Raw genomic sequence first — 26,494 nt, forward strand, 5'->3', positions numbered from 1 at the left:
ACCATGGTGTAATTTGTCTCAAATCGTTTCTGTCAGATCAGGATCTGTACCAATTCTGTGACAGTCCAACCCACAACTGGGGAGAGACATTAGACCTCATCATCGCAAAAACGAACACTGTATCACTAGAATCCATCACCCTATGTGATTGGATGGACCATTACAGCACTCTCTTCTCCATCAATATTGAGGTAGCTACAAAAAGGGGCAAACCCCCAAAAATAAAACAATGGAAAAGAAATATACAAGATATTAGCCCCACCTCTCTAGTAATACGGTGCAACTCTGCCCTAATCCCCATGACAGACATGGATGACGTTTATGACCTCACGGTCTATTACAATTCCACTGTGTTTGAAATTCTTGACTCTACTTCGCCCCTCCAAGAAAAAAACGTTTCCTCCAAAATCTCCGAACCAACGAGAACCTAAACTCTGATCGGCGTAAGCTAAGATCAGCTGAGAGACTATCAGCTGATCTTAGTAAGCACCTTCCACTGATCACCTATATCACCTTAGAGTGCTGAGGAATTCATACAATAGGAAGATCCTAAAGGCTAAGGCAGACTTTTTCAAAACCCAGCTGAACCAAGCCATTAACCGCCCCAAGAAACTATTCGAAAGAGTCAAATGACAAGCGCGCAATACGCCTAAATCTTTGGAACTAAACAATCCGGCTATTCCTAATTGCGATCATCTTGCCAATTTCTTCCTAGACAAAACAAAATTCATTGAGCTCGACATCCAATCCAAGATGGCCTTTCAACAACCTATTGCTCATAATACTAAATTTTACGCTCAGATCAAGGTCCATTTTAGTACTCCGACGGAAACCCCAAAAAAGAATGCCTCTTGGCGCACCTTCTTGCCCATCCCTGAACAAGAAATCTATAACACTCTTCTAGCAATTAACCCCTCCAATCACTTCTCTGACACCCTACCTCCTTCTTTATTAAAAATGATCAAAACGCTATCATACCCCTATGGTCGAAGATTGTAAACAACTCTCTGAGACAAGGCTCCATACCGGACTGTCTTAAAGTTGGGCAGGTCACACCTATATTAAAGAAATCCAACTCTCTCCCCTCAGATCTAAACAACTACCGCCCGATAACCAACATCCCCACTCTAGTGAAACGTCTGGAAAAATGTGTACAACTATTTAAGCACATCGAGAATTACAGCCTCCTAGACAAACAACAATCCGGCTTCCGGCAAGGTTACAGCACGGAATCTACTCTCACCCACATATTGGAATACATACTAAAAATACTAGACCACAAAGAATCATGCCTATTGATTCTTCTTGACTTTTCCTCCGCTTTAGATACGGGTAAGCATGACAACCTATTGACCCTACTGAAACGAAGGATGGGCCTTACTGGCCAGTGTTACAATGGTTCACCTCCTTCCAAAATAACAGAACACAAAGAGTCAAGCTGAAGCATTCACTTTCTCAACCCTCCATTGTCACCATAGGGGTTCTACAGGGCTCAGCACTCTCTCCCATTCTTTTTAATCTATTCATGGAGCCCCTGGCAAACGCATTGAACTCTGCGAACATTCGATATCACCTGTATGCGGACGACACCCAACTGTATATGAAAATCTTCTCATCAGAAGACTTCATCTCTCTCAACGCTATTCTACAGAATACTCAAAGTTGGCTCCCTGGCAGCCACCTTATACTTAACACCCAAAAAATGAAATTCCTTCTCATCTCCCCAGCCAAACACACACCCAAGATAGACGTATCATTGAAACATCTAACTTCCTTTGACTGTGGTCCCCACATCATTGACTGTTTGTAATCCTTGGGAGTCATCATAGACAAACCCCTGGACATGCAGGTGAAAATCACTAATGCTATCAAGGGAGCTAATCGCTATATTAAGGAAACTTAAACCCTTCCTCCCATAGACCGACTTAAAAATGGCGGTACAAGCCCTAGTGTTACCAAGATTGGACTACGGAAGCACCACTCTATGCGGTCTCCCCAAATACAAGCTGGCTCCGCTGAGGGCATCGCTTACCACTGCAGCAAGACTGGTCTCAGGAATTAAAAGAAATAACCACATTTCTCCAACCTTGAACCCTCTGAACTGGCTGCCCTAAGAGGCAAGAACACACCTAAAGATCGCCTGCATGACTCCTAAAGCCCTGCGTAGCAATACCCCCACTTACTTAGCACTAAAGCTGGAGCGATCGGGAGGATGCAGACAATTGCGAAGTGCGAGGTCACTACTACTGAAACCTGCATCCTTCCATAAAAAGAGTACTGGTTGCAGAGCTTTTTCAGTGAATGCACCAAAGATTTTGAACTCCCTACTTCCAGTGGTACGTTGAATCTCATCCTTTACCTCCTCCAAAAAAGAAGTAAAAATGCTTCTAATAAACAAATTTACATCCTAAGACTTTAATTCGATGTTAACTAATAGTCACCTATGATATCCATATATTACTGTCTTCCTCTTTTGTATTGAAAGGAGAATACCTAATGTATGTATACTAACTCAACCTCCTAATGTCTCATAACTGTATTTTGTAGCGCTCTGATTCCCTCGTGGATCATTCTTTGTTGACTATTAGTCACCTATGCTATCCATATACTACTATCTACCTCTTTTGTACTGAATGGCGAATACCAAATGTTTGTATACTACATCAACCATCTAATCTTTAATAACTGCATACTGTAAAGTGCTCGGATACCCTTGTGGGTCATGTTCGCGCTATATAAAACGTTATAAATAAATAAGATGCAATTCTCCATCCCTTCAACATTCTTCAGAACTGGTGTAGAGACACTGGTGATCGCCCATCTTGATTGTAGTAATGCTACTGTATCAGGCCTAGCCTACAAGAATTGCTGTTGTGCTATCCTGCATACCAAGTGGAGGTCTGTGACACATGAAACAGTGGGGCTGTATAGACATAAAAACAAACACATACATTATGGAAGCATGTTACATGAAAAATTACAAGAAAGAAATAATAGAACTTTCACTTTACTTATCCAGCAGCAGGTTCTCGATGCTCTCAGTCTCTGACTTCAGACACCCCTGAGTGTAATGTGACGTCACACAGCAAACTACTTTATCCAATCAAGATGCTGCTCTCATGCTGTGAAGCAGCATGAGTGAAAAGCTTCTGGATTGAATGGAGCAGACTGCCTCTGCGCTCCAAAAGGCAACTGGAGACCTTTGCCTGCTCTCCAACCCACCTGTTTAAGACAGCTAGGTGGAAGAGGTTTGAATTACAGTTGTCAGGTTGGCCGTAGTAAGATAGCCGGCGAAACCTACATGCGCATGTCAAACGAAGGCGTCACTCCTCATTGCTGCCAATCAGCAGCAATGATGCACTGGCCCCAACACTGCACTCCCACATTTTCTGCAGCACTGTGTGGGGTGCAACGCTCCTATGCTCCCATGGAGGAACCGCCGCTGTGCGGACCTATGCTTCCACTGTCAAAAGTGCTAAGAAATGCGACCACTTAACACCAATTTTGAGGTCCGTGGCTGCATTCCAGGGCATGAGCGCAAATACCACAACAGCTACTTGTGATGCCCTGGAAGAGCTGGCATATGTTTATTTATTTATTTATTTATTTATTAACAGTTTTCTATAGCGCGAACATGACCCTTGGGTATCAGAGTGCTTGACATCACATGGCATGGGTTAAAACAGCAATGTATAAAAGCAATAATATCGAGTAAATAATGCTCTGAGGTAGTAATTGAAAAGTTTTTGACGATTTTTCTTTAAAGCTCTAACAGCTCCATTCCCATGATAAGTATCTAGTAATCACTTCAGTGATAAGTCTTAGGTGGCGATTTGTCGTACCTATGGGAGGAACTTACTCATAAGAAAGATCTTAGGGGCCTATTATCAAGAAAGGGTGATACATTATCTCCGTTTTTATCGGCAGGAAACTGCCGATAAAGCGGCGATAATGGGCTTGATAATATGCCCTTGTGAATTCCAATAGCAGCCCAGGTTATGGTGTTAACCTGGGCTGCTATGGGAATTCACAAGGGCATATTATCAAGCCCATTATCCCCGCTTTTATCAGCAATTTCCTGCCGATAAAAGCGGCGATAATGTATCGCCCTTTCTTGATAATTGGTCCCTTAGTTTCCCTCTTAAATGTTGCAGAGTTTGTAATTTTTCTGATGTTTGCGGGAAGGGAGTTCCAAATTCAACTGTCCTCATTTACATAGAGCCCACGAACCACTTAAATAAAATGTGATAATGAGTGAGATAGTGCAGCGTTAAAAAGAAGGCTAAGGAGAACAAAATATGTTGTAGGTGTCTTGTTTTTTCATATTCAGTTACCTGCAAGTAAAATAATGCAGAAACCTTATTTTAAATATAAATACAAGTTAAGCTCATCACGCGAAATGCTTTTTTTTATGTTATGACATTTTAAATGGTTAATGCAATGGCTGAAAATGTAGGGAATAGTGAAAAGTGCATTTATAATACTACAGGTCACAGACTGGGACAGAAAGCACTGTGAATATGTCATTATTTTAAAAATTGTATTATAGATCGTGTCCAGTAGGCTGCTGCAAAATGTTTCAGTGTTCAAGATAAAAACATGGGCTTTTAAAGTATACATTTTAGTAATAAGTCAACTGTACCAAGGGAAACAAAGTGTCTATTGAAAGTATACTTTTCAGAGTTATGCTTGTAACTCCCTACATTTCCTACCAAAAATAATAACTCTGTCACCGTGAATCTTCAAGTAACTCCATCAATTGAAGCCTATGTTGGTCGAGGGCCACATTAACTGTTCAGAGATGGTTGTTTAATTAACTGAAGGTATGGGAACTGCCTTTGTAATATAAAAAAGCATGGGCATGTCGGTGCCCATAGATTCCGCCTACTTCAACTTGTGTTTAGATGCAGATATCCTTTAAGGTCAGTTAAGGGGGTGGCAAGAGGGAGGCCAGGAGGGTCACGTTCAGGCACAGTGCTCTGAACTTTTGGACAGTTGGGACCTTAGACTAATGTCCTTGGAGAAAGAGACAAGTAGTGAGATTCTTGAATAGCGAATGGGCTACATGTGGGGGGGGGGTTTGTTTACAAATGGACAGAGACAGCCAGGGCCGGACTGGAAACCGGAACCGGCCCTGGCAAACTGCAAAGTCTGCACCCCCAGCTCCTAATTTCTAACTCAGTCTGCATAGAATGCTCTTATATCGCTTCTCTGTTCTGCAGCAAGAATTTCAGGACGTAAGTGGCTCAACTTTTTAACAAGTTGTAGAAAAATCCTTTTTGCTGGTTGTAGCATATGGTGTGCAGACGAAAAACAGAGCCTTAAACGTCAGCTGGGTGTTGATACATGGATAGCTCAACGTTTGTATATTGGCATACAGCTGATGTATGCTTAATTTTGCAATTTAATAACCTTTGACTAGTTAGTGAGCAGACTTTGCAATTGTCCAAAGTCCTTTGTGCACTTGTTCAGGGTTTAAACGTTTTTCATTCAGCCTCCTCTACATTTGTGCCTCTATTATCCTTCTGACATTATTTCCCCATGAAACCCCCCTAAGGTGCTGCATTCATTCAAGACATATGTTTGATTTCACGTATAGAAAATACTTTTACTATTTCTCGAGGTAATCAGATATGCACTCTTCTTAAACTGGGAGAGTTGTTACTTTTTAACAAGAAGCAATCATTGTAAATGACTTTAATGTGGAGGGATGATTTTCTAACATTTCTCTAGTGGTGACCTTTCCCATTTCTATTTGACCTCTAGTCTACAAAGCTCGTGTCTCTGTGCACCAGTGAGTAACATGAGCAGGCCTGGTTATTCTCTCAGTTGTTGAGTTGAGTGCTGAACTGTAAAAGAAATAGCTAAGGTCAACGTGCTCCACGCAGAAATATGTGTCCTAACATAAACAATGTGAACTTTGGCATCACGTTAGAGTTTTGACGATCAGAAGGGGAAGCCGCTGACAATGCGGAAGACATTGGATATGTCAAACTGTGTTTGCGTTAGGACATAATCTTTACCCTATTGTTCACTTGACAGGATTGAACGTATAGGCAGCTGACACTGCTTCAGTGAAATAGATAACACAATGCAAGTGAACCTGGCTGCCTGCTAAAACAATCGCTCAAAAAACAACAAAACAGGCAAGGGGACTAAGCCATACATAGGGATACTTTACAGGCATTTGTTGATCTAAATTAAAATATCAATTTTAGGAATCAAGTGGCAAACAAAAAAGGCAGAGAAAAGACTATATACATATATTCAGAAAACACATTTAGTGATGTACCTAATTGAACTTGAGGGCACATTTATTACATTTTGGCACAACACAGCAACGCCACCCCACACACCTAGGCACAATAGTGATCCCAAACAAGGTATTTATCATATAAAATTAGTACTTGAGTAATTTGCATCTATTTATGAAAATGTAAACTGCAGGATCAGGTCTGAGTGTGGACTCTTGAGCTGGTGGTACACAGAAGAGAGGGCCAAGCCACTAAAAGCACCGAAGAGGGCTACCACAGCCTTTAACAAAACATGTGTTAGTCTCCTCCTTACATCTTCTTTTGATGGGCAATCAACATGCACCCTGAGCTGACAATTAATTTAGAGTTATGAGATCCTACAGGATTGTAGGCAAATACTTTTACAGTTCCCAACTTTCATTTTACAGTTCAGTTTTATATAGTCCTTGCATTCATTTATTTGGTTCATTTTATGAAAACAACTAAGACTTCAGATTTTTCTATAAAATTTCTGCCCTGTCAACAAGGACCAATGGAGCAAGATGTTGCAGTAGGTGATAGGTTTGAATGTTCTATAATTTTAGTGTAGGTACGGAATATTCCACTAGTATAAAGGCAAGAGCTCCCCAAATCATACTACTGTAGTGTGTGTATTCTACTTGAGTGGTCTACATGTCTATATCTCATGCTACTTCTACCAGGTGTCTATTCTTAATAGGCAAACTTGAAGTACCTGAAGCTCCACCACACTGAGTTTCGAATAAACAGTCAGCGTTCAGAAATTTCAAGTGATATTACAAGGTTACATCCTACCTCTAATGGAAAATGCAGTTAATTTGGAACATAATATTTCCAGCAGTGATCTCCTACCATCTTCGATTCTAACCCCTTTTGTGGTCTTCATGCACTAGAATCCAGTGCCTTCCTGCGGTACCCTTTGTTCTGGTATGAGGCGGTGCTTGCTGAATGACTGTGCCACCTTTGAAACTCTCTTTTTCTGTCATTTTCCTTGTTTATTGGCTCAAACGTGATTTTGCAACAGTACTGTGCAGGCAGCCAGCCTTTCCCTCTTTCTGCCATCTTCCAGTCATGTCACATGATGTTCCCTTATTGAACTATATCAATAGGATGTACACGTTCACTAATCGACAAGGGGCTGTGGTAATCAGCTAATATCAACACATTGAAAGGCCCTTTGTAATAATTTGTGTGCACTGCTACATCAATCAATAATACGACCGCTTATCCTACGATAGATACCAAGTATGATGAACAACAATTTGTGACCAAAAAGACCAGCAAATATTTGTGAGAAAGAAGCCAAGAGATTTCACATAACAAAAAATATCAAAGTAGAACTTTTTTTCATTTTATTATGCAAAGTAATCTTCCGCACTGCCCCACCTGGCAACAGGGATGTGACAGCTCACATAAGGCGGCAGCCCCATGGGTAACAACAATGCATGGGTGAATGACCACTTCTTGCCAAAGCAGTGTACCAGGGTGGCAGCCTTTATCTTCACCACTACCCCACCTGGCAACAGATGCCCTGACAGCAGCGCTCAGGCAGATGGCCCTATCGTTGCAATAGTCCTCAATGAGGACACAGAATCTCACACTATGCTTCAGGGATCGCCTCAACAGGATCCCCACTGGACCACTCTCCCTCCAGTGCTTTCCTCCTCCTCAGAGGGTGCTCTGGTCTTGGCTGGCAGGCAGATGCTGGTGCTCGAGATTCATGGTCAAGTCGTCTGTATTCTCCAGGGCAATGTCCCTAGGACTTGTAAACCTTAGCCCCCAGTCCCAGTTACAACAGACACCAGCCACCCACAGAGAGCAGCATATGGTCACAGGTGTCTTTAATTGGTGAAAGCAAAGTCATACAGTTGCATGCAGGAGAGTGGCATGATACACAATCCTAAATGCTCATAATTCCAGACGCTACATGTATCTAACCTGACAAAAAGGACAAACAACCCCCATGTAATCAATCTTCGCCTTTTCATACCACATCCAATTAACTATCATAAACCTTACCCTTACCACTGTCCCACATCCCATCCTCAGGAACCCCATCAATTTCTGTAGTATTGCACAAGCCATATCATAGCACTATTGTAGAACAACCTTACGCTACACCGCCACATTACACTGCCAAAACCACGTTCCTGTAGACATGGGCACTACACGTCGTACTACCACAATTCAAATGCACAATAGAAGTCAAAGTGTACCCTTCCAGTCCCAAAAAAGCAACTACACACCACGCACCAAAAGACAGGTGTCACCTAACAATGAAAGTAATGTCTGCAGTAAGAGACATCAACAACTTACTCAACAACACTTACACTACCAGTTAATTTCCACACCCATGTACATATATCCAACACACCACACATCCTGGTACACATAGGACGTCAAGAGTCCCACACATCACCATTACCCTACGTTTCCACAAGTCTGCATGAACGACACATGAGGCATTTTCCCCAGAAACCCATATAAGAAGCCCCAGTCACCATCTCCCCATCATGTACTCCACAGTCTAGGCCCTGTCCTTAACCCAGAAATATTCCATCTGTATTGCAAATTCAGATAATTCTCACAAACCTGCTCAGCCACATTCCCACACCATAGTAACACACATATCCCGCTACAAAACCCAAGGTCACCTAAAGACACAAAGTTTATTCCCTGACAAATATATCCAAAGACATGTCTGAAACACCTCAGCAGAATAGCAATTACACTATTTAACAAACAAAGCACACATTGGAGGACAGTGAGATACTACTCAAGATTGCACATATCCATAAACAGCATTAGCATCCAGACATGACTCTTAAAGCATATCAGGGACATCCAATAGCTGCACACTGACCCACATGTGTGTAGGCAATGTGACCTGGCACCTTCAGGTCCAGAAAGACATGGCTTGGCAGTTCGGGCTGGAATGGTCCCATGAGGCACAGGGTCAAGGCTGATTTGCATATGGCCATGTCTGGGGTGGAGTGGAGTGCAAAAAAACGATGGATATAGGCCCAGATCTCTGTACTGGGGTGAATGTATGACATTGTTCTGCATTCTGTCCATCAATTGTTGTTTTAGTATTTGTCACCCCGAGTGGGATGGGTATGCTCAGTCGTGAGTCGCATGCTCTCCACACCACTGGAGTCAAGCTATCCTGGCTGAAGACGGCTGATAGCCAGAAACCGGTCCTAGGATGCTTGATTCCGGTCCAGGAAAGACATGGTTTGGCAGTTCGGCCTGGACTGTTCCCATGAAGCACAGGCTCAAGGCTGATTTGCATATGGCCCTGTCTGAACTGGGGTGGTGTGGAGTGCAAAAAAACGATGGATTTAGGCCCAGATCTCTGTACTGGGGTGAATGTATGACATTGTTCTGCATTCTGTCCATCAATTGTTGTTTTTGCAGAAGTGGGATTGCAGCACTTATTCTGCCACCCACTTAAGTATTCCTTTAAACTTCTCTCTGGCCTGCCACTGCAGTCTGCGTATGTAGTGTTAAACTGCCATTTCAACCTGGCAAAAATAAACCTTTTGCCAGGCCCATGCCTTCCTTTTTAAAACATATGTCACCCCTCGGGTAGGCCTTGGACAGCACAGATGGCAGGGTGTAGTGTCTTTAAAAAGATGAACATGTACATTTAAGTTTTAGAAGCCCTAGTAGTGAAAAACCCTTCCATTTACTTTTTACTACTGCAAGTCCTACCTCTTCCATAGTATAACATTGGAGTTACCGTATTACATTTAAAAAGCTGTAACTTCCAAATTGGAACAAATATCTACTATCTTCAGTTTCGGTTCTCCACTATTAGGCTCAAAAAGATTTTGTCAGTCGGAATTAAAACAAATCTCTCAAAACACCCTTTAAAGTTAGTGTATTCAGAAATGAGTAAAACAAAATCACCAATGGACAAGATCAAAGGAATCAGGTCATCGGACCCAAGAACTTCCTCTAACCGAGAACTTCCTCTGAAGCTTCCTGTGCTATGGACTTTGAGACTCAGTTACATGACAAACTCCATGTCTATGAATCAACACTATTTACTGTGCTTTAGAGATATTTTGGCGTTTCAGATATGGGCAGAACACATTTTTGCTGACAATGTATAATACTTACCAAATGATAACCTACACAATGCTACATAGCTACCAGTAGTTGTTGAGGTAAAACTTCGAGTACATGTACATGGCCCCTCATCCATTTTATCTCCCGAACAGCTGCAAAGCTCAGATCACCACTGAGAAAGGTCCACCTGTTCCCAGCTCCAGAGTACAACAGTGTAGTAGTATCAACTGAATTAAAGCATCACATAATTTATCATGATAAGCAATGAATCTACCAAGTTGCTATCCAACTTTCAAACTTTATTAACAACCAAACAAAACTTGAATGAATGCAAAAGGCCAGTCTAATGATGATTTGGAATCCGTTACTGTGCTTTACCACACAGCTTGCCCAAGTCACTCTGCCAAAGAAACCTCCGCAGGTAGGGGCATCAGGTGGGTAGTCCCGGCATCTTGTTTAATGAAAATCAGGGGAAAGATGGGTCGGAAGTGGTAGGATCTGGATCAAAAGGGAAAGGAGGGGTAGTGTCTGAGGCACAGGGAAACACATTGGGACCCTCAGATATTCCTTGTTGACTTTGGGGACTGGGAATAACAAGGAGGTGTGCTTTGGGAGGTAGAGGTAGTGTCTGTCTGTGAAATGGCTGTGCCTGTGGCCACTGTCTGTGAGTCTGAAGCTGCTTGTGTGTGCTGTGTCTTATGGTGGTTGGTATGTGGGTATGTGTGTAGTGGGGATGCTGAGGAAAGTCTGTGTTTGGTCAAAGGATGCATACATGCTAATCTTCCTGGGTTTTTGGGCCATTGTAGTGCTTGTGGATGATGGTGTCTGAGTGATGCTATGTGAATGAATGAATGAATGAAAGGATTCTTATTATGTGCAAACTTTGCCCAATGGGCGTCAAGGCGCCTATATCAAAATAACTGCGTCTGCGTTTTGTTGGGATTGGAAAGGGTAACAGGACTTGGGATGTGGAAGAGTGTGGTTGATTGGTAGAAGGATGGGCTGGGAGTATTGCTGCCATCAGTGAGGAGGCCACTGCCTGAAAAGATCACTGTAAAGCAGTCATGCCACTGTGAATGCCCTCCAGGAACTCCAGCATCTATGTCAATATGTTGGACTGCACTTGGAGTTCATTCACAGTGCAGTTTGTCCAACCGAGATTTGTCTCAGAAGTGATATGACCTCCTCACTCAGGGCAGCTGTGGACATTGGGCTGTGGAAGGGGTGCCTGGGGCAAGGGAGATGTAACACCCCTTACGAGAGCAAATGGGGACAACTTTGTGGGGAACAGCAGGGAGGGTGGTGATGGGACGGGTGGTGGCAGACAAGGGTGTGTGGGACACAGTTCCTGTGGTGGCCATAGCCACCACAGTGCTGCCACCAGAGCCTGACTCCGCTGAGAATGACGATGACAAGTTTGTTTCCTCCAGGGCATGCCCCTCATCCTCCGACACTATTACTCCGCCACCAGTCTACTGACCAGAGCCACTCTGTCCAGCTGCCTTCGCAATTTCGTCCGCACTGTCCCCTTTGCCTGGCTTGGTGGATGCTGAAAAAACAGTGGAAACAGGTGTGAGAAATATGTACATAATCATCTCGTGACCATTTCCACAACAATAACATCAAAGAAGTATTCAAGTAAAACCTGTGTTTTCCCGCTGCGGGCGGACATGCCCCAACCATCTCTGCCTGAGGCTCTGGTTTGGGAAGGATCCTGCTTTACGTATTTGGGAGTGAGGATATATCACAGCGCTGAAGACTTACTGGAGGGCAACGTCGAACGCGGTATTAGAGCGCTGAGGGGCTCGGTGGCCTTTTGGGCCACACTCCCGTTGTCGGTGGTTGGCAGAGTAGCTCTGCTTAAGATGGTGGCCTTGCCGCGCCTTTTGTATTATTTCAGGACGTTACCGATCTGGGTCCCGCCCTGGATCTTTAAGGACCTACGTACCCTTACTATAGGGTTTATCTGGGGGACCGGGAGGAGAAGGGTGGCGTTGGACACCCTGCATCGGCCGAAAGATGATGGGAGAATGGCAGTGCCGGATTTTGAACTGTATTATTTGGCGGCGCAGCTGCAGACCCTTACACAACACGTCGCTAGGGAGTTCAGGGGCCCTGATCTGCGCAGGGGAACTGGGATACAGAGACATATATTGTCCTATATTGTCATGCAACAACACCTTGATGCTGGAAGCCTGACGTTAGAGGAAAAGACGTTGAGGTTGTGCTGGAATAGGAGTCAAAAGCGAGCGGGAGGGAGACACCCATATGCCCCGGAAATCCCCCTGGGCATGTTGACAGCGCTGCCGCATGGAGGGGACTGGTCGCTCCTCATGGAGTGGGAAGAACTGGGGCTCCACATGGTGGGCGACCTGTACGCTGATGGCGAGTTGCTACCATTCCGAGTGCTACAGGACCAGTTTGGAATCCCGGCTGGGAGTTTCCTATTACATATGGCAGTGACCGCGGCGATCAAAAAACATTGGAGGGCGGGGATCTCTGAACCGGAGACCTCGATGGCGTGTCAGTATGTAGTGATGTCGGCGGGAACGTTCAAGGCGGTGACGTGCTTGCACTCCCGAATGCTGCATGAAGGCATGACTCCCCTGACGTTGTTAAAAATGAAATGGGAGGAGAGCGTAGGGAAGCCCACACCGGACGCCACGTGGGGACAAATATTGAGAAGGACGTGGAGAGGTTGTAGGAATGCCCGCTTCCAGCAGATACACTACTTTGTTATTCATAGGGCCTATTTAACACCTGGCAAACTACAGAGGCATTTTCACGTGCAAGGGGCAGTATGCCTGAGGTGCTCCTTAGCAGGGGCGGAACTGGATCATATGATGTGGGACTGCCCAAGGCTGGGCCTGTATTGGAATGAAGTGGGAGACCTGCTGACAGGGGTGACGGATAGACAACTGACTTTTGACAAGGCGGTCTGCCTACTGCTATGGTTCCCACACACGAAGAAAACGAAGGTCACCAGTAAATTCATAGACCTAGGACTTATCTTAGCCCAGAGAGAGATCACCTGGCACTGGAAGTCTTCGGAGGGCCCATCCAGTAGACGTTGGGCGACAGAATTCGAAAAATGGGCTAGATGTGAAAGTATGGTCCGGTTCCGGCAGGCGACCCGCAAGGATGATGAGAAGGCTCTGGAGGCAGCAAGGGCGTGGGAAGGATTAGTGGTGGCGCTGCAGGAGTACTGGTCGCGGGGGGTGACCTGTGAAGACGAGGCCTAAAGGGGGACTCCGGGTGATGCACGTATTTTGTGACTGTTGTTGTATCGGCTCCTGATTGGCAAGTTTGACTCCTGCGTTTGGCTCACACCGGCGAAACTCCTAGGGAGCGGAAGGGGGAGGGGGGGGTGACGGATGAATGCTGCCGGCAGAATGTCATTGACAACAGACTGGGTCAAGTGTCAGTGATAGAGTGGTGGGATAGCAGGCAGGATCCCGGAGAGTGGGGAGGCAGCTATAGATCCGGTTCATTGCTCCTGCATATAGTTGGGGGAACAGAGTTTATTGTTGGGGTTAGGGGTTCGATGGGTAGGGATACAAAAGCGGATCTTGTTACCAAACCTGCTCAAATGGATGTCGAAAGTATAATGATGCTGGGATATTGTCACCTGGTTTTTGGGTGGATTGTTCGATATTGCCGCCCTACCTTCGGGTTGTGGGCTTAACGGCTGTGTACATTACTGTATGTGCCTGTTAACCAGCACTGAACGAAAACGGAGGGGATTGTTCAAATGTTTGCGTAACTCTGACTCTGCAATAAAAATTGTTTTAACAATAAAAAAATCAAAGAAGTATTCACTACTGCATCAATTTTGGACACTACTACTTGCATGGGTACTAGGTACCTTAAGTAACACTATCACCTCACACTTAGATTTCCATGCAAAGAAGCCACTACCACAACAATGAACATGCTCATTGCACATAGGTCTCGTTTACAACACCATCACCATAGTACAGCTTGACTACACCGTATAGATATCCAAGGCCTAGAATCTGCTCCTAATTCCTGCTACCTGTTAAAGTGGCATACCTGTAACCAACAATGAAGGAAAATAAATAGCAGATACCATGTGCCAAAACAGAAAATAGGCCCCTTCTTTGTATGAAAACACACAAACACATTACCAGACAACATCTGTTTGAAAAAAGTTATTTACATTAGTGTCATGTGAGATCTAAATCAACATTGAAATCGATTACTCAACATAACCATACAATATCACATACCACACATAGACAACCAGAATGTGGAACACAATTGTAACTCCACAGTCCAAAAGAAATGTAGGCCCTTCAGTGGACCATTACCAAATGGAGATCATACTGTTGCTAAGTTGGAATGATCAACTTACAAGTGACACACTGTTTGGGTGTACACTAATGTACACACAATGCACTTTATTCATCTGCTAACACATGACTAGGGCACACAATCAAATTGAACATATATTTACAGTCTAATATACAGTGAAATGTCCATGGTCAATTAAGGCTACACATACCAACATGTGTTCAACAATACATGTGAAAATAGCTCATACATAGACTTCACTATATGGATTAAAAACTCTCAGAGCAAACCCAAAGAAGGAAACGTTTGGATGTCAATAGGCTATTTCCAAACATGACATTTGTGGACACTTTATACAACATGCCACACACTATTGTTGAAGCAACTTCATGAATATTAACTTGTGATCTGTCATGCGTGGGATCTCTGACAATTAAAACATCACACAATTGTATGCATCATGGCACAGTACTAAGCCATGTGACAGCTATAATCAGATGTTTATCAATCTCCTCTAAATATGGATACCAACATTATATATGGGAATCCTAGTAGAATGCATAATTTTTACTATTCAGCCATGATATAACACTCCCGCCTCAAGTGTGGAGTATTCCATCATCCCCTCTGTATGAAGATCAGACTAGTAAGGGAGTAAAATGCTCTCAACTGCCCATCAAGCTCCGGATAGGCCACCAACAGGGCATGGACCATCAGGGGAGTCATGGGCTGGCTCACACCCGTGCGACATGGGAACACCTTCCCAGCTGGTACTCGGCGATGTTGCTGCATCTACATCTGATGTCCTCCCACCTTCTGCAACAGTGGATTCGGTATCGCTTATAGACTCCAAGGGCCCGCACTTTCCGGTTGATGGCATTCCATAATGCCTGCTTGATGGGTGTTGACCGGCACATAAATACAAGATGAACCGAGTCAATACCGCCCTGATAGATGAGAAGAACAAAGCAACTTTCATACTGAACCATTGCTGACACCTAGCACAATAAGTAGGTATCACTAACCATTTTGCATTAGACATCAGGGTCACCACCTTTTAAGATACAAAGACACGGGTATTGCCCGATAGACACAAGGTCCTGGTACACATTCCACAGCAAACATACATGTTCATGATTATGGTCATCGTTGCCTGCTGTGTGTCCCAGAGGCACATACAACACCATTACAAATCCATAATGGTCAAGACTTTTAACCGTGTCTGGACAAACCCTGTATTCAGCTGGCATATCATCATCCAGCTAATGCCCCATGCTGCCTGACAGTCAATATGATGTACACTACATTCAAAGTCTACAGTGCAGGGTGTATGTCAGCATGAGCCACATTGTCATCTGACTAAGTGGCGAGCAAAGGTCATTGTTAGACCTGGCATCTTTGGCGTGGTTTCCCCTATCTTTTTGCCTCTACCTCCTGTATTTTTGATGCTGTGCTGGATTTCGTTTTTGCTGGTTTAGATGCTTTGGACACTCTGCCACTGCTGATCAGTGCCAGAGTGTAAGTGCTCCCTGTGTAAATTGTTATTCTGATTGAATATACATGTTTGGCATATTTGTATCACCATGAAGTCCCTAGTAAAGTGCACTGGGTGTGCCAGGGCTGGTGATGACAAATGCTACTAGTGGGCCTGCAGCACTGATTGTACCACCCACAGGAGTAGCCCTAAAATGATGTCTCAGGCCTGACACTGCAGTGCCTGTGTGCAGTTTAGAACTGCCATGTCCTCCTGGTCAGTGTCCCCACTGACCAGGCCTAACCCTTCCCTTTTCGTGCACATCAGTCACCCCTATGGAAGGCCCAAGGTACCCCCCTGGGCAGGGTGCAGTGTATGTAAAAGGTAGAGCATGTACTAGTGCAGGTGACATGCTCTGGTAGTGAATGGCAGCCATTTTTGTTTTTCACTACTGTAAGGCTATCTTGCTCCATAGGTTAACATGGGGGATGCTGGCTACAGTGGTTAACAACATTTCTTCCCATAGGGACAAGATAGGACATAAGTATCTAGTATCCCTGAACTCAGAATTTAATAACACATCTTTTAGGAAAGGTTGTTTTTAAATCCTGTGTTTGAGAACAGCACTTTTAGAAAGTTGCTGTTCTCTTGTCTGACCCTTCTGTGTGCCTGAGCCTGTTTGTGTATTGACTGTCTGGTTTGAGAGTGACAGGGGCTGGGGAATCCCCCAGAAGGCTGGATGAGTCAGCACTAGGCTGAATGACTGCAATTGCAACTGGAGTGGCGGGAGGAGTTAGCACTTGGACCTGAATAGGGCCGTGCCTGCCTTCCACAATGCTGGCTCCACCCCCCTGCTGGGCGGCTGAGGACCCTGCCCCTCACTCTGAAAGGAAAGATGCAGCCAGCAAAACAAAGTGCTCATGATCCACCCAGAACTAGTTTAGACCGGGCTCAGGGCCAACATGCACCAAGAGAACAAAGACTTTAGGGGTATAAGTACAGGACCCCTGACAACAGAAAATTAGATCATCCTGGAATCAAGAAGGAACCTCTGCCAAGGAGAAAGTGAAAACTGAAGAAGGAAGACTGTCCTGCTGTTGCTCTGCTGGACTGACCTGTTGCTTTGCTGCCAAGGAGAGGGGAAGGACTTTGCTGCTGAGCTGTGTCCCCTGTCTTGAATAAATCTCCAAGGGCCTGAGTAGAGCTGGCTCCCTGTTTTGAAGTCCCAGGAACAAAAGGACTTCACCCCCAGCTTCCCTGAACTCTGCTGAGAGAGTTCTGTCCTTCCTAGAGTGCTTGATCCAGTTGTGTGGCCTCTGGAAGTTGTACCTGTGCTGGGAAGCTTGAAAGTAAGCTTGAGTGACTTTTGAAACTGAAAAGTGTTGCATCGCTCGCTTGCGGAGTGCATCCCCGCCGCTGACAGAGACGTCGCATCCTTCGTTTGCGGGACGCACCAGACCGGTGCGGGAAAATCGAACATCGCTGCGAGTGTCGTCGCAGAGCCTGTCGTCACTGGGTGAGAACGCCTCACCGCTTGCTTGCGGACCGCATCACGTCGCTGCGAGCATCGTCGCAGAACCATCGCATCGAGGAGCTGCGAGAGAGAGGATCACCGCTGGACCGCGCATTGTCGCACCGGAGATCGTCACAGCCCCTACGAGATCGTCGCATCGTGCCTTTGCGAGAACAGACTTCCTACGGAACCTACGCACCGGAATCCATACAAGTGGCCTTCCTCCCCATACAGACCGGATTCGTCGCAACACGCCCGCTGCTGCAGCGGGGCTGTCGCAAACGCCTCCCCAGGGTCTCAGGAGCAACGCATCGCTTGTTTTCCACCGCACCAGCTTCTGCTTTTGGAACTTTGTTGCAACTAAAAGGTACTGTGAGTAAACGTGACGCAACTGTGAACTTTTCACGCATCAGTAGAGAATTCTATCGCAACGTAGAGAATTCTATCGCAACTTGAAGAATTTTAACGCAACCTTAAGAACTCTTTTGAAACCATATTCTTGAACTGTGTATGTTGGATTTTTGTCGTTTTGGTCTTGTGTAGTTTAGATTAAAATACCTTTATTTTTCTAAACTGTTGTGGAGTCAGTTTGTGGTGTTTTCACTGTGTTACTGTGAGTGTTGGTACACATACTTTACGCATTGCCTCTGGCTAACCTAGACTGCTCGTGCCAAGCTACCTAGAGGGTGAGCAGGGGTTATCTCAGAGGTTTATCTCCTTGCCTTGACTAGAAGCAAGGGTCCCTATTTGGACAGTGGTACCTACCTCTGCCAACTAGAGACCCCCAGATCTAACATTGGTGGTCAGGCGGTGGGATTTGAACTTGTATTTGTACTTGACCCACAGTAATTGGTGTACATCACTAGTGAGTGCAGACCACTACGCCACCGCATACTACTGTGTGGCATAATACTAGGTGTGGCGCCGCGGCCAGGGCGACTGACGCTGGAATCTGGGGATCACGGTTCGATCCCCAGCGCCGGCGGCAGGTTAGCCCAGCACCATGTGACTCTGGGCAATAGCTTGCTTAATCTTCCCGACGGCCCCCACGGGTGATTGTGCGCTTTACAAATGTGGATTATTATTTATTATTATTACTGGTTTTTAATTTTTGATTCTATTTTTGAGTAACTCTTCAAAGCATCATGTCTGCAAAAGGAAGGGCACTCAGTGAGGGGGCAGAAGTAGAGATGGAGTTTGCCATTGGAGATTTGTATTCATACAAAGTTGAGCAACTTAGGAAATTCTGCCTTGTGTTTGAGTGCCCCATAAAGAGCGCCTATAGAAAGGAGGAGCTTCAGAAAATCTTGAAGGCCCATTGGGAGGCACAAGAGGGAGATGATGATGTGGATGTAGAAAACAGTTTTCAAGTCACAGATTTGCCAGTGGGCAAAGTAGGTGCAGGAGCTGGCAGCAACCATTCCAGCAGGGGCCTCTCCCCAGAAGAGTTACAAGAAAATCAGAGAGTAAGAGAGTATGAGTTGGAAGTCATGAAAATGAAAATGAAGCAATTGGAAGTAGAAAAGGCGGCGGAGGAGAGCAAAAATGCCCGTGCCTTAGAAGAGAAGAAATTGCTTTTGGCTCATGAGTTGAGAATGAGAGAACTGGATCTTAAAGCCAAGGAGGTGGATGCCAGTTCTAATGGTGGCAACACACAGCCAGTGCATGGGGGTAAGGTATATATTCCCAAAGACCTGGTACAGAATTACCATAGGAGTGAGGATATTTATGCCTGGTTCACTTCGTATGAAATTGCATTGAAGATGAATGGTGTGCCTGAGAAGCATTGGGGGGCGGGCCTGTGGAAACATTTTGAGGCTTCTGGGAGGAGTGCTCTAGAGCCCTTAGAGATGGAAGGTGCCATGACCTACCCCAATATGAAGGAGGCCTTATGTCTCAGTTATGGCTTTACTCCAGAGCAGTACAGACTGCAGTTTAGGAACTCCAAGAAGAGAGAGTCTGAGACTTGGATGGAGTGTTTAAATTTGTACTCGCGTGCACTGGAAGGTTGGATGAAGGGCAGTAAAGTAACTGATTTAAAGGGGTTGTTGCATTTAATCAGTTGGGAGCACTTGAGTAGTCTTTGTGTTCCAGAGCTGCGCCAGCATCTTCTAGACAGCAAGCTGACAGACCCCATTGAGCTCGCTAAGGAGGCGGACCACTGGACCAGTACCAGCGTCCACAGAGGAATTGTGGGTACCACTGCCAAAGGTGGGCAGGGTCCCCAGCAGAAGAGTGGGGGGGACAAGGGTAATCAAAAGGAGTTCTCACAAGGGCCCCAAAATAATTCCCAGGGAAAGGAGTCCCAAACCCCCAAACCTAAACAGCCATGGCCCTCTAAGGGCAGGCGGGACAATGGAGACAGAAGGGATAACCAAGGTCCCCCTACCTGCTATCACTGCAATGAGGTGGGCCACATTGCTCCAAAATGTAAATGTACAGGAATTTATATAGCGCAAATCACCAAGCGGTTTCTAAGCGCTTGCTTAGGGAACCCGTCCTGGTATTCCCCTGTGAGATAACCCCGGCAGGGTATCCGCAAGGTGAAAGCCAGGCATCCCGCCGCGAGGGGCCGTTGTGGAGATTAAGCAAGCTATTGCCCAGAGTCGCAGAGTGTGAACCCTGAATCGAGTAGGCACCGGAGCGAGAATTGTCAAGTCCATGGACATTTTAGGACTCAAGACCCCGCCGAGCCGGGAATTGAACCCTGGTCCCGGGCTGACTTCTGCTTCCAGGTCTGCCTCCTCTAACCAGTGAGCCACACTTCTCCAAAATGTCCCAAGAAGAAGGCCACACCCACTGGTGCTCCCGCCCCAGCGTTAGCTAGTGTAGCTTTGGGAGGGGATTTGGTTTCTAGTGACTGGGGGGAGTTTGCAGTTATGACCCTTGTCTCCCTAGGAGACCAAGAGATGGTCCAGGAAACCTTAATGCCCTCTAACACTAAGAAATATGGGCAGAAGGTGACCATCAATGGAAGGGAGATTGAGGCTCTGAGAGACACAGGAGCCAGCGTGACATTCGTGAGGTGTCAGTGGGTGTCTGAAGAGCAAATCATCCCTGGGGTACTCCGCCCTGTAGTGGCAGCTGACAGCTCAGTGCGCTTCAGCAAGCTGGCGCGTGTTCCCTTCGAATGGGGGGGAGTCTCTGGTCTTTTGGAGGTAGTTGTCAGTGATGCCTCGCCTGTAGACTGTCTGTTAGGAAACGACCTGGAGAGTTCTCCATGGAAGGATGTAGAACACAGAACTGACTTGGAGATGTTGGGTTTGCCTGCGTGGATCTGTGTGTCCACACGTGCTATGACAGCCAGTAGGGGGGATTCAGCAGAACTGGAGCCTGAAACAGTGGCCCAGAGACCTGCCAGGAGAGGAAGAGGCAGAGACGCGGGAAACCAGCCCCAGCCGTTCCCACGGTCCAGGAGGAAGCAGAACCTGAGGGGGATGCCCTGGAACCTACAGGGGAGCAAGTGGCCGAACTGGGAGACCTACCTGAGCTGACCCATTGGCAGCAGGAAGGTGGTCCCTCCAGGGAGGAATTCTGCCAGGCGCAGACAGAATGCCCTTCCCTCATTGGTCTGCGGCAACAGGCCGTACATCAGGCAGCAGGTGGAGCAGCCAGAGATCACTTTATCTACTGGGAAGATGACTTGTTATATAGCGAGCCTAAGTTTGCTGAGCCCGGTGCAGCCCGTGTGCTGGTGGTACCCGAGCGCTTCAGAAACTTCCTAATGGTTCTGGCTCATGACGTGCCTCTTGCAGGACATCTGGGGCACGACAAGACCCTAAACCGGCTTGTCACCCACTTTCACTGGCCCCAGAGCAGAAAGCACGTTGGTTCCTTTTGCAGATCTTGCCAAACCTGTCAAGCCAGTGGCAAGACTGGAATGAAGTTGAAGGCACCCCTTCAACCCTTCCCAGTAGTGCGCACCCCTTTCGAGCGGGTTGGCATAGACATTGTAGGGCCCCTGGACCCCAAGACAGCCTTAGGCAACAGGTTCATCCTGGTCTTGGTGGACCATGCCACCCGGTACCTGGAAGCAGTCCCTCTCAGGATAATCACAGCACCCGTGGTGGGCTGTGCATTGATGGAGATCTTTTCCCGTGTGGGGTTCCCCAGAGAGGTGGTCTCCGACCGGGGTACCAACTTCATCTCTAAGTACATGAAGTCTCTGTGGGAGGAGTGTGGGGTAACTTATAAGTTCACCACTCCTTACCACCCTCAAGGAAATGGGTTGGTTGAAAGATTCAACCGGACCCTCAAAGGTATGATTATGGGCCTAGCGGAGCCCATGAGATGGAAGCGGGACGTCTTGTTACCATGCCTGTTGTTTGCCTACAGGGAGGTGCCACAGAAGTCCTTAGGGTTCATTCCCTTTGAACTCCTGTATGGCCACCCTGTTAGGGGACCTCTCTCACTGGTGAAGGAGGGTTGGGAAAAGTCCCGTGGGAAAACCCCCCAGGATGTGTTCAGCTATGTGCTGGCCATCCGCAACCAGACACAACGCTTCAGGAAGCTCGCTCAGGCGAACCTGGAAGCAAGCCAGGAAGAAATGAAAAGAAGGTACGACCAGAATACCACTCTGGTCGAATTTCAACCTGGGCAGAAAGTGTGGGTGATGACGCCAGGGGAGCCCTGTGCGCTCCAAGACAAGTGGACTGGGCCATATGAGGTGGTGGAAAGGAAGAGTGAGGTAACCTACCTGGTTAACCTGAGGACTCCCGGGCAGCCCCTGAGAGTCTTGCATGTGAACCGCCTCAAGCCTCACTTTGAGAGGTCTGAAGTGACTATGCTCATGGCTACAGATGCAGGAATGGAAGAGGATAGTGATCCTCTCCCTGACCTCCTGGCAGTTAAGGAGCAAGATGGGTCAGTGGATGGTGTGGTCCTCTCGCCCACCCTGACCCCAGAGCAGCAGAGTGACTGTCGCCAAGTGTTGGGTCAGTTCTCCTCCCTGTTCTCCCTGACCCCAGGTGTCACCAACTGGTGCGTCCATGATGTGGACACTGGAGACAGTCTGCCTGTGAAACACAAATTTTACAGGGTAGCTGACAAGGTCAGGGCCAGCATCAAGGAAGAGGTTTCCAAGATGTTGGCGCTAGGGGTGATTGAGCCCTCCAGCAGCCCCAGGGCTAGCCCAGTGGTCTTGGTGCCCAAGAAAGCTGCTACGCCCGGTGGCCCTCCAGAACTCCGGTTTTGCGTGGACTACCGTGGGCTCAATGCGGTCACGAAGACTGACGCACACCCCATCCCCAGAGTTGATGAGCTCGTGGATTGGTTGGGAGCTGCCCAGTACCTCAGTACATTCGATTTGACTTCTGGGTATTGGCAGATTGCCTTAACTGATGGGGCCAAAGAGAGGTCAGCATTTTCAACGCCAGAGGGCACTTCCAGTTCCGAGTCATGCCCTTTGGGTTGAAGAATGCCCCTGCCACGTTCCAGAGACTAGTTAACCAGGTACTGTCCGGGCTGGAGGAATTCAGCGCTGCATACCTGGATGACATTGCTGTGTTCAGCTCCTCGTGGGAGGAACACTTGCAACACCTCTGTGAAGTGTTGAAGGCTCTGCAAAAGGCAGGCCTCACTATCAAGGCCAGCAAGTGCCAGATATGGCAGGGATCTGTGGTGTATTTGGGACACCAGGTGGGGAGCGGCCAGGTGGCGCCCCTACAGGCAAAGATTGATACCATTCTGGCTTGGGAGCCCCCCAAGACCCAGACAGAGGTGAGAGCCTTTTTAGGACTCACCGAATATTACAGAAGGTTTGTCAAGGGATATGGCACCATTGTCGCCCCCGTCACAGCCCCTACGAGATCGTCGCATCGTGCCTTTGCAAGAACAGACTTCCTATGGAACCTACGCACCGGAATCCATACAAGTGGCCTTCCTCCCTATACAGACCGGATTCGTCGCAACACGCCCGCTGCTGCAGCGGGGCTGTCGCAAACGCCTCCCCAGGGTCTCAGGAGCAACGCATCGCTTGTTTTCCACCGCACCAGCTTCTGCTTTTGGAACTTTGTTGCAACTAAAAGGTACTGTGAGTAAACGTGACGCAACTGTGAACTTTTCACACATCAGTAGAGAATTCTTATCGCAACGTAGAGAATTCTATCACAACTTGAAGAATTTTAACGCAACCTTAAGAACTCTTTTGAAACCATATTCTTGAACTGTGTATGTTGGATTTTTGTCGTTTTAGTCTTGTGTAGTTTAGATTAAAATACCTTTATTTTTCTAAACTGTTGTGGAGTCAGTTTGTGGTGTTTTCACTGTGTTACTGTGAGTGTTGGTACAAATACTTTACGCATTGCCTCTGGTTAGCCTAGACTGCTCGTGCCAAGCTGCCTAGAGGGTGAGCTGGGGTTATCTCAGAGGGTTATCTCCTTGCCCTGACTAGAAGAAAGGGTCCCTATTTGGACAGTGGTACCTACCTCTGCCAACTAGAGACCCCCAGATCTAACAGTCATGTTGATAAATATCAGGTAATGTCAGACATGTGTAACATGATGTAAGGGCAATGCAGAGTAATCCCATGTACATACTACCTGCCATCAATGTCAAATGGAAGCCCCCACCAAATCACTAGGACATGCACATACAAAGCACACATCTGAAGAAGCATGCCAACTGGACATGTTTGGTTGGGCACACATGGGCTAGTTGAATGTATGTCAAACATACATATGAGCAACAGTACATCACTTCCTCAGCCTAAATATTGGTAAGAACACAACAAAGACTATCCTGCCCTAACTCACTTCCAACACTTGTCAACACAGTGTGGGAGTACATGGGAAAGTCTATGGTCAGGGGCAGACATGTGTCTGAAAACTTATTGTCCAACATGGACACAAAGAATGGAGAGAGCAGTGTGGTGAGAAAATCTGATTGAGGACAATCAGAATATTTTGGTCACACCAGGTTCTTACATACACTCACATGGCTTGGATGTAAATATCGTGTAACCATGCTTATGTGGAGTCAATGCATCCGCCTCCACTTGCAGCATCCCTTTTCGCGAGCACACAGTCTTCTAATCACATCACATACTTAGCCATTAAATATTATGCACACAGGCTGTTAACATGGGCAAACATCAAACTACATGATTTTACAGCTTAGTGAGTCTCACTGATGTTACCACTGACATGTATGTGGTCATGGACATGCTGCTAGAATCACTGCTCTCAAATGCATCTCATTCAATTAACACACATGCCAAACATCATCATTCATTCAAAGTCACATGAGATATACACATGACCTGCAGAAAACCCAATAACCACAATTAATCAGATACATGTCCACCTAAGGTAATACATCATTTCTCACAGCATTTATACTCATGATGCCCATTGTCAATGCAAAACAGTACAGACCATTCCGCATGGACATTATACTTAGGTCTCTTTTAATGAACATTGTAGACATCCTCCATGTACAGGTTATGGACATAGAGAGCAAATACTGTCACACAACCTAATGAATCATGGGACATACAGCACACTTGTAAAAAATGTTTAACGAGGATCTGGGAGGCTTGCATCCTGAAAAAGTAAGATGTTCGATTTGTCTTACACACTTGTTCCTCCGCTGAGCCATACAGTTTTTCATACATGGGGAGGACCTCTTCTACCAGCATTTTGAGTTATTCAGGAACGAAGGCATCCATTATGTGCCATTATGACCAACAGAGTAGCTATTGTTGAGGAGGTCTGTTTCCAGCAGTGTCAGTTGCCAAGTGAAGAGGTCAGGTCGCGAGGCACCACATGCACCATTAAAAATACACAGATACTATAAAAGAATCCATATTTAACATTTAATCCACTGACTGATCTCCCCTCCATTGTCTCCTATGTCCCCATCTACTAAACAACAAACAGTATCATCATGTTTACGGGATATATTTTCATCAAAGCAACTTAACTGAGACAGGTTTTTTTGTTCTGTGATTCTCCATCTCCACAGCAGATATCACGCTGAGAAGTATATAACAGGAGATCAAATAGGCAAGCCATCCACTGTTCGGGTCACATTCATGACCATTGTGATTATACTCCATCATCTATAGCATAGGTATTCACAAACATTTTCGCAGGGGCCACAAATTTTGGTCTGTGATGTGACAAAGGGCAGCAGATACTAGCATGGTGACGGTTGGGGAAAGCGGTGGACACTTTTGATGCAAGATGGCCTTGTAAATGAAGGTGTTTCAAAAGTTAAGTGGTGCAGGACAACCTAGTTAGTTATTTTCTTTAACTTCAATTAACCTTTAAATGAAGGCTTCCCTGTATGTTTAACTTAGTGCTGAGTCAAGTGAACAGCATCCCAGTTCTGCTGTTGATCAAGGGGCAACATGTAAAAGTCAGGAGTGCTGCATGCGGCACCTGGGCCACACTCTGAGTATCACTGATCCCGAGTTTGCTGGTGCAGTGTTCAATATGGATAGATTGTCAGCGTTGCACTGATATCACAAAATCTCACCATGTAATGCGTTAAAAGTCAATTCCCAGGTTAGTGACTAAAATGTTTGAGACCTCTCCTTGGTCATAACCTGACTGACTCATCATGTAAGTGAGCTTACTAACAACCATGACACATATGACATAGAAAAGTAGCTTGTCATGTTACTCACTGAAGCTTAGGGATTTACAATGGCTTTGACTGAAATGTCCACAGTCAATGCCCAATATTGTTTTCAAGCAATATGTGCATATGTAGTGTCTTCGTCCACTATACAGGGGGGAGACATCTGTAATGCATCTTCAGACATGCACACCAAGTTAGGTGTGAAACTGGACATATGATCTGCATCCAGTGCTGCCTTTGTACATTATGAATTAAGGCCAACCA

The sequence above is a fragment of the Lissotriton helveticus genome, chromosome 8 (genome assembly GCF_964261635.1).
Source record: "Lissotriton helveticus chromosome 8, aLisHel1.1, whole genome shotgun sequence".
NCBI lineage: Eukaryota > Metazoa > Chordata > Amphibia > Caudata > Salamandridae > Lissotriton > Lissotriton helveticus.